Here is a 10,044-nt window from a genome sequence, read left to right as displayed (position 1 = left end):
ACCGATAACGTTGCAAATTTCCCTTAATCCATCAATGCCATATCCAGTATAACATAAGAGGAACGCTTAACACTCAGAACATAACTTAAATCACATCCATAATAACATAGGGACAATCCATAAGGCAAGGCACTTAGGCAAAATCAAAGGAAAATTTCGAAAAAAATAAAATAGTTGTACCTACCTACCCATTAACACAACATTCATTATAACATAGGAAGAATTCATGATACTAGAAATCATTTAAGAATCACGTAGCTCGCCAAAAAAAAAAAAAAAAAAAAAAAAAAAAAAATCAAGGGAAATTCTCGAACAAGGTGCAAAAATTAAAATAGTTGTACCTACCTAACCATTAATACCACATTCACTATAACATAGGAAAAATTCATGATACTAGAAATCATTTAAGAATCACGTAGCTCGCAAAAAAAAAAAAAAAAAAAAATCAAAGGAAATTCTCGAACAAGGTGCAAAAATTAAAATAGTTGTACCAACCTACCCCTTAATACCACATTCATTATAACATAGCAAGAATTCATGACACTAGAAATCATTTAAGAATCACGTAGCTCGCAAAAAAAAAAAAAAAAAAAAATCAAAGGAAATTCTCGAACAAGGTGCAAAAATTAAAATAGTTACAACCTACCCTTATAATACCACATTCATTATAACATAGCAAGAATTCATGACACTAGAAATCATTTAAGAATCACGCCTGCTAAAAAAAAAAAAAAAAAAAAAAAATCAAAGGAAATTCTCGAACATGATGTAAAAATGAAAATAGTTTGCATATTGCTTTTTACAGTGACGGAGGCAGTTTAAAGGCTAAAGAAAAGAAAAAAAAAGAGTGAGAGAGAAAAGGGGTTCTAATCACTGCCCCTGTGAAAAAAAAAATAGAGGTAAGAAATTGAAAAGAAAAGAGAAAGGCCGCTAATCACAGCTCCTGTAAAAAAAAGGTAAAACATGGAATTAAAGAAAAAGTCTGCTAATCTCTTCTCTAAAAAAAAAAAAAAAAAAAAAAAAAAAATAGATAAAAATAGAAAAAAAGGAAGGAGTCTGCTACCCACTCCATAAAAAAATTGAATAAAAGAAAGTCTGCTAATCTCTTCTCTAAAAAATAATAAATAAAAATAGAAAAAAAGGAAGGAGTCTGCTAACCACTCCATAAAAAAATTGAATAAAAGAAAGTCTGCTAATCTCTTCTCTAAAAAATAATAAATAAAAATAGAAAAAAAGGAAGGAGTCTGCTAACCACTCCTTAAAAAAATGGAATACAAATAAAAAGTCTGCTAATCTCTTCTCTAAAAAAATAATAAATAAAAGTAGAAAAAAAGGAAGGAGTCTGCTAACCACTCCTTAAAAAAAATATATAAGTAAAAAAAAAAAAATCTTGTTAAACGTTGCTCCAGGTAAAAGAAAGATCATCTGAGTGGCCGCCTCATAAAAAAATATTAAAGCAAAAATAAAAAAAATCCTCGTAACTACTCCACATATAAAAAGAAAGACAGAGGTGAAAAAAAATGAAAAGAGGAACATATATCCCGCTAAACGTTGCTCCTGTAAAAAGAAGAATCGTCTGAGTGGCCGCGTTATGAAGAAAATATTAAAACCTTGGTCCTGTAAAAAGAAACATCGTCTGAGTGGCCTCCTTATGAAGAAAACCCTTAAACCAACGTGTGTGCGTATCAGAGGAAAAAATAATCTGGGCGAAATCATGACGGAAGGGCGGCGGGGAGGAGGGAAGAGGGTGGGGGATAGGATCATAGGAGGGTAGGGGGCGGCGGTGGAGGGCAGGGGGCGGAGAGGAGGGCAGAGGGTGGGGGATAGGATCATAGGAGGGTAGGGGGCGGCGGTGGAGGGCAGGGGGCGGATAGGAGGGCAGAGGGGGGCGGAGAGGAAGGCAGGGGGCGGCGGAGGAGGGCAGAGGGCAGCAGCAGCAGAAGAGAAAAATAACGAAAATTGGGTGAGGAAAAGTGGTGATGTGCCTTACAACCCCCTACTGAGCGCCCCTCTTCCCCTATGGCCCCCCTCGCCCCCCGTTGATAGCTGGCAGTAGGGGGTCGAGACAGCCGTTGCCAGAGTATCGCACTCAGACCAATGCATATATCCGTTTTAGGCTGCAAATTCCCGTCGTCACACCCACAACGATGTTTAATTAAAGTTAACATTAAAATTGTCAATTGTTTATGTTTCTCTGCAGTTGTTATGGGTCAGAAACTGGAAAATACAATATACTGAGTACGGAAATCTGGTAACTTTCGGTGGAGAGGAGAGGGAGGTGGAGGGAGGGGGAGGTGGAGGGACGAAGGGCGCCGCTAGATTGAAGGTGTGATAAGTGGGAGGAGGTGATGGAGAGCTGCGGGCGCTTGATGAGGCGGGAAGATAGGGGTTGAGGGGGTCGAGGGAGAGGAGGAGGAAGAGTACGAGGAAGAGGCCGGGGTGTGCTATGATCAGTGAGGGGGAGAGGGTACAGGAAGGGGATGGAGGGGGTACAGGTAGATAAGGGCAGAGAATATTGGTAAAGGCGAACAAAAGGTGAGAGTGGAAGGGAAGGGGTGGTAGGGGTGAGGAGGAAAGGAGGTGAAGGGGTAGGGATTAGGTCGCGATGGCTGATAGGCTGTGGGGGTGGGAGAAGGGACGGGGTAGGGGAAGCATTTTGGGTCGGTGGTGGACACGGGAGAGGCAGCGTTGAGGATAGGAGAGGGACGGGGATGGTACAGCGTTGGTAGTGGGAGAGGACGGGGTAAGGCAGGGTTAGTGGTGGGAGGTGGACGGGGTATGGCAGGGTTAGTGGTGGGAGGTGGACGGGATATGGCAGGGTTAGTGGTGGGAGGCGGACGGAGTAGAGGCAGCGTTAAGGGCGGGAGAGGGACGGGGGAGGCGAAGCGATCTGGCCGATGAGAGTCACTAGACGGCTTCATTCAGGGATCTTTTTCGCGTGTTTCTTTTTCCCGATATTCAACTTTCCCCAAACAACCAAGAGGAATTTAGTGATACAGGTAAACGCATAGTAATGAATGGATGGGAAAGTATTACGATGGTTTCTGCAAGTATAATGATGAATGAAAGAAAAACTCGTGTGGTTTGTTGTGTGAATATACTGATGAAATGAAGGGACAACAGACATGTGGTTAGTGAAAATAAAAGGATTGATGAGTGGAAGAAAATTAGACAAGTGCTTACGGCTGACATAATGATAAGTGGGAGAAAAAAAGTCATGGTTTGTGGAAATAAAATGATGAATGTAAGAAATAAAAATCATGAGGTTAGTTTATATTACATGCAAGGAAGCAGTTCAAGGGCGATGAAATGGAAGCACAAAAAACTCGAAATATAGAGATGAAAGTGGTTAATGGAAATACACTTGCCAGTAAACCCGTCCGCTGCGATTGGCACGGATTTGGCCTTCACTGGTACCCTGATAACATATACTCTTAGGTCTTTTTCGGCCTCTGTGGTGGATAGTGGAGTGTTTCCCATGTGGTATTGGTATACTGGACATTCCCTCCCAAGGTGCAGGACTTTACATTTTCTTCATTGAATTCCAGCAGCCACTTTTTCCTCCACTCCTGTAGCTTGATGAGGTCCTCTGGTAGGGGGTCCGCAGCCAAGGGGTTAAATATGGAGGTTAAATTGCTTTGTGGACGAGGAAACTATCGACGGTGAAAAATGGTTGAGACAAAAATGGTGTACACAGAGGTCAGTATACGAATGGAACAATGTAAACCGTTGAGTAGTTGGCGAGAAAATGACTTACAATTTTTCCATAACATTTACCATTGTGAAATGAAAACGAATTCCTGATAAGTACATTTAAAGCTCTTCTCCACGATGACACAATATTATACAAAGGCAGACGCTGGCTATCCAGGAAAGATTGAAAATTTAACGTTCTACAACTAGCCTGCTGGTGGAGTTACAATATTTTTTTTTATATGATTCTATACCATATTTTCCATTGTATATCGAAAGTAAACCCATTATCGTTACATTTAAAGCGTTCCTCCACGACCACACCTGTTACAACACAAGGTCAGACGCTGGCTATCCAGGGAAGATTGAAAATTTAACATTCTATACCTAGCCTGCTGGTGGAGTTAGAATATTTTTTTATGATTCTGTACAATATTTAGCATTATTTATCGAAAGTGAACCCCTGATCATTACATATAAAGAGCTCCTCCACGATGACACCTGTTAGAACACAAGGTTAGAAGCTGGCAATTCAGGGACGCATGAAAATGGCAATATTGCAAAGAGCCGCGCACGCCCTTTGTCCTCGGCGTGGCGCTTTGAGCTGTGCCGGAGCCGCCCGGGTGGCTTGGGTAGTAGACTGCCATGAGCCACCCGGACGGCTTTTCACACACCCTTTATTTTGTTCCATCACTGTGCGTTTATAATAATTATTACGGTATATTTTTTTTAGATAAACATCCTCAATAATTAAACCTCATCATTCGAAACCTTATATGCTTGTTAGTAATGGATAGTCTGTAAAAGAATGAACTATGCATAAAGCTACTTTTGATGATGTCGGCACGAGCAAGATTAGGCTATTGGATATTATATTATTTTGAATTACCTCTCCAGTAGGAATGTAGTTTGTCCTTTAGTCTGATGATCTTATAAACAAACACATTTTATCATTCTACAACAATTACAATAAACTAGGCAGCATAATTTATTTACATACATACATATATATATATATATATATATATATATATATATATATATATATATATATATATATATATATATATATCTATATATATATATAGATATATATATAGATATATATATATATATATCTATATATATAGATATAGATATATATATAGGTAGAGAAATTTACAAAGGAAGCCAAATAAAGAAAAGGAGGTTTAAGGAAGAGGAGGGCGTTTAGATAGTTTATCAGTTGGTAATAAAAATATTACAGCGTTAGAGAAATTTGTAAAAGAAAAAAGCCTAATAAATAAAGATAGGTTGTATATAGTTTATCCATTTGCTAAGAACAAATATTTCAGAGGTAGAGAAATTTACGGAAGAAGCCTAATAAATAAAGGGAGGTAGAAAGTAGATAATAGCGTTTTAGATAGTATAATAAATAAAAGGAGGTTGTATATAGTTAATCAGTTGCTACGAAAAATATTGCATCGCTAGAGAATATCACAGAAGAAAAAGCCTAATAAATAAAATGAGGTTAAAGGAAGAGGATAGAGTATATATATCTATATATCTATATATCTATATATCTATATCTATATCTATATCTATATCTATATATATATATATATATATATATATATATATATATATATATATATATATATATATATATATATATATATATATATATATATATATATATATATATATATATAACCGTAAGTAATGTAATCCAGTATAACGAAGATTTATTTTTGTTTTTTTCTTTAGTCCGGCCAAGAATTCTTAGCGTCCTGAACACCAAAACCGTCCGATATGTTTTTTCTTATCTGTCTTTTAAGAGGAAAACACGAGTAAAGTGAAGACGAAAAAGAATGAAAAGGAAGAATAGAGGAATAGTATGTACCTCCATTTATTTATTAGGGTTCTTCTGTAGATTTCTCAACCGCTGAAATATTTTCTTAGCAACTGGATCAACTATATACAACCTCTTTTTATTTATTAGGCTTTTTTTTCTGTAAATTTTTTACCGCTGAAATATTTGTATTAGAAACTGGATCAACTATATATATATATATATATATATATATATATATATATATATATATATATATATATATATATATATAAATATATATATATATATATATATATATATATATATATATATATATATATATATATATATATATATATATATATATATATATATATATATATATATATATATATATATATATATATATATATATATATATATATATATATATATATATATATATATATATATATATATCACTTTAATTAACCGTACGTAATGTAATCCAGTATAACGAAGATTTATTTTTGTTTTTTTCTTTAGTCCGGCCAAGAATTCTTAACATCTTGAACATCAAAACCGTCCGATATGTTTTTTCTTATCTGTCTTTTAAGAGGAAAACACAATTAAAACAAAGACGAAAAGGAATGAAAAGGAAGAATACAGGATTAGTATGTACCTCCCTTTATTTATTACGGTTCTTCTGTAAATTTCTCAGCCGCTGAAATATTTTCTTAGCAACTGGATGAACTATATACAACCTCTTTTTATGTATTAGCCTTTTTTTTTCTGTAAATTTTCTACCGCTGAAATATTTGTATTAGAAATTGGATCAACTATATATATATATATATATATATATATATATATATATATATATATATATATATATATATATATATATATATATATAAATAATTGGTCCAATGGCTAAGAAAAATATTTGTGAGGTAGAGAAATTTACAGAGGAAGCCAAATAAAGAAAAGGAGGTTTAAGGAAGAGGAGGGCGTTTAGATAGTTTATCAGTTGGTAAGAAAAATATTACAGCGTTAGAGAAATTTGTAAAAGAAAAAAGCCTAATAAATATAGATAGGTTGTATATAGTTTATCCATTTGCTAAGAAAAAATATTTCAGAGGTAGAGAAATTTACGGAAGAAGCCTAATAAAAAAAGGGAGGTTGAAAGTAGAGAATAGCGATTTAGATAGTATAATAAATAAAAGGAGGTTCTAAATAGTTAATCAGTTGCTAAGAAAAATATTGCATCGCTAGAGAATATCACAAGAAAAAGCCTAATAAATAAAATGAGGTTAAAGGAAGAGGATAGAGTATATATATATATATATATATATATATATATATATATATATATATATATATATATATATATATATATATATATATATATATATATATATATATATATATATATATATATATATATATATATATATATATATATATATATATATATATATATATATATATATATATATATATATATATATCACTTTAATTAACCGTACGTAATGTAATCCAGTATAACGAAGATTTATTTTTGTTTTTTTCTTTAGTCCGGACAAGAATTCTTAACATCTTGAACACCAAAACCGTCCGATAAGTTTTTTCTTATCTGTCTTTTAAGAGGAAAACACAATTAAAACAAAGACGAAAAGGAATGAAAAGGAAGAATACAGGATTAGTATGTACCTCCCTTTATTTATTACGGTTCTTCTGTAAATTTCTCAACCGCTGAAATACTTTCTTAGCAACTGGATAAACTATATACAACCTCTTTTTATGTATTAGGCTTTTTTTTCTGTAAATTTTCTACCGCTGAAATATTTGTATGAGAAATTGGATCAACTATATATATATATATATATATATATATATATATATATATATATATATATATATATATATATATATATATATATATAAATATGTTGTCTAATGGCTAAGAAAAATATTTGTGAGGTAGAGAAATTTACAGAGGAAGCCAAAGAAAGGAAAGGAGGTTTAAGGAAGAGGAGGGCGTTTAGATAGTTTATCAGTTGGTAAGAAAAATATTACAGCGTTAGAGAAATTTGTAAAAGAAAAAAGGGTAATAAATAAAGATAGGTTGTATATAGTTTATCCATTTGCTAAGAAAAAATATTCCAGAGGTAGAGAAATTTACAAAAGAAGCCTAATAAAAAAGGAAGGTTGAAAGTAGAGAATAGCGTTTTAGATAGTATAATAAATAAAAGGAGGTTACGGTCCTTCTGTAAATTTCTCAACCGCTGAAATATTTTCTTAGCAACTGGATCAACTATATACAACCTCTTTTTATGTATTAGGCTTTTTTTCTGTAAATTTTCTACCGCTGAAATATTTGTATTAGAAATTGGATCCACTATATATACATATATATATATATATATATATATATATATATATATATATATATATATATATATATATATATAGATATATATATATAAGAAAAATATTTGTGAGGTAGAAATTTACAGAGGAAGCCAAATAAAGAAAAGGAGGTTTAAGGAAGAGGAGGGCGTTTAGATAGTTTATCAGTTGGTAAGAAAATATTACGGCGTTAGAGAAATTTGTAAAAGAAAAAAGCCTAATAAATATAGATAGGTTGTATATAGTTTATCCATTTGCAAAGAAAAAATATTTCAGAGGTAGAGAAATTTACGGAAGAAGCCTAATAAAAAAAGGGAGGTTGAAAGTAGAGATTAGCGATTTAGATAGTATAATAAATAAAAGGAGGTTCTAAATAGTTAATCAGTTGCTAAGAAAAATATTGCATCGCTAGAGAATATCACAGAAGAAAAAGCCTATTAAATAAAATGAGGTTAAGGAAGAGGATTATATATATATATATATATATATATATATATATATATATATATATATATATATATATATATATATATATATATATATATATATATATATATATATATATATATATATATATATCTATATATATATATTATCGAATATTTTTGTTTTTTTCTTTAGTCCGGCTAAGAATTATTAACGTCCTCAACACCAAAAACGTCCGATATGTTTTTTCTTAACTGTCTTTTAAGAGGAAAACGGGAGTAAAACGAGGACGAAAAGGAAAGAAAAGGAAAAATACAGGAATAGTATGTACCTCCCTTTATTTATTACGGTTCTTCTGTAAATTTCTCAACCGCTGAAATATTTTCTTAGGAACTGGATCATCTATATACAACTTCTTTTTATTTATTAGGCTTTTTTTCTGTAAATTCTCTACCGCTGAAATATTTGTATGAGATATATATATATATATATATATATATATATATATATATATATATATAGATATATATATATATATATATATATATATATAATTGGTCCAATGGCTAAGAAAAATATTTGTGAGGTAGAGAAATTTACAGAGGAAGCCAAATAAAGAAAAGGAGGTTTAAGGAAGAGGAGGGCGTTTAGATAGTTTATCAGTTGGTAAGAAAAATATTACAGCGTTAGAGAAATTTTTAAAAGAAAAAAGCCTAATAAATAAAGATAGGTTGTATATAGTTTATCCATTTGCTAAGAAAAAATATTTCAGAGGTAGAGAAATTTACGGAAGAAGCCTAATAAAAAGAGGAAGGTTGAAAGTAGAGAATAGCGTTTTAGATAGTATAATAAATAAAAGGAGGTTCTATATAGTTATTCAGCTGCTAAGAAAAATATTGCATCGCTAGAGAATATCACAGTAGAAATAGACTAATAAATAAAATGAGGTTAAAGGAAGAGTATATATATATATATATATATATATATATAGATATATATATATATATATATATATATATATATATATATATATATATATATATATATATATATATATATATATATATATATATATATATATATATATATATATATATCACTTTAATTAACCGTACGTAATGTAATCCAGTATAACGAAGATTTATTTTTGTTTTTTTCTTTATTCCGGCCAAGAATTCTTAACGTCCTGAACACCAAAACCGTCCGATATGTTTTTTCTTATCTGTCTTATAAGAGGAAAACACAAGTAAAACGAAGACGAAAAGGAATGAAAAGGAAGAATACAGGAATAGTATGTACCCCCTTTTTATTTATTACGGTTCTTCTGTAAATTTCTCAACCGCTGAAATATTTTCTTAGCAACTGGATCAACTATATAGAACCTCTTTTTATGTATTAGGCTTTTTTTTCTGTAAATTTTCTACCGCTGAAATATTTGTATTAGAAACTGGATCAACTATATATATATATATATATATATATATATATATATATATATATATATATATATATATATATATATATATATATATATATATATATATATATCTATATATCTATATATATATATATATATATATATATATATATATATATATATATATATATATATATATATATATATATATATATATATATATCTATATATATATATATAAATAGATATATAGAAATTTACAGAGGAATCCAAATAAAGAAAAGGAGGTTTAAGGAAGAGGAGG

This window comes from Eriocheir sinensis, chromosome 70, assembly GCF_024679095.1.
Source record: "Eriocheir sinensis breed Jianghai 21 chromosome 70, ASM2467909v1, whole genome shotgun sequence".
In the NCBI taxonomy this organism is placed as follows: Eukaryota; Metazoa; Arthropoda; class Malacostraca; order Decapoda; family Varunidae; genus Eriocheir; species Eriocheir sinensis.
Note: the sequence above shows the minus strand (reverse complement) of the source record.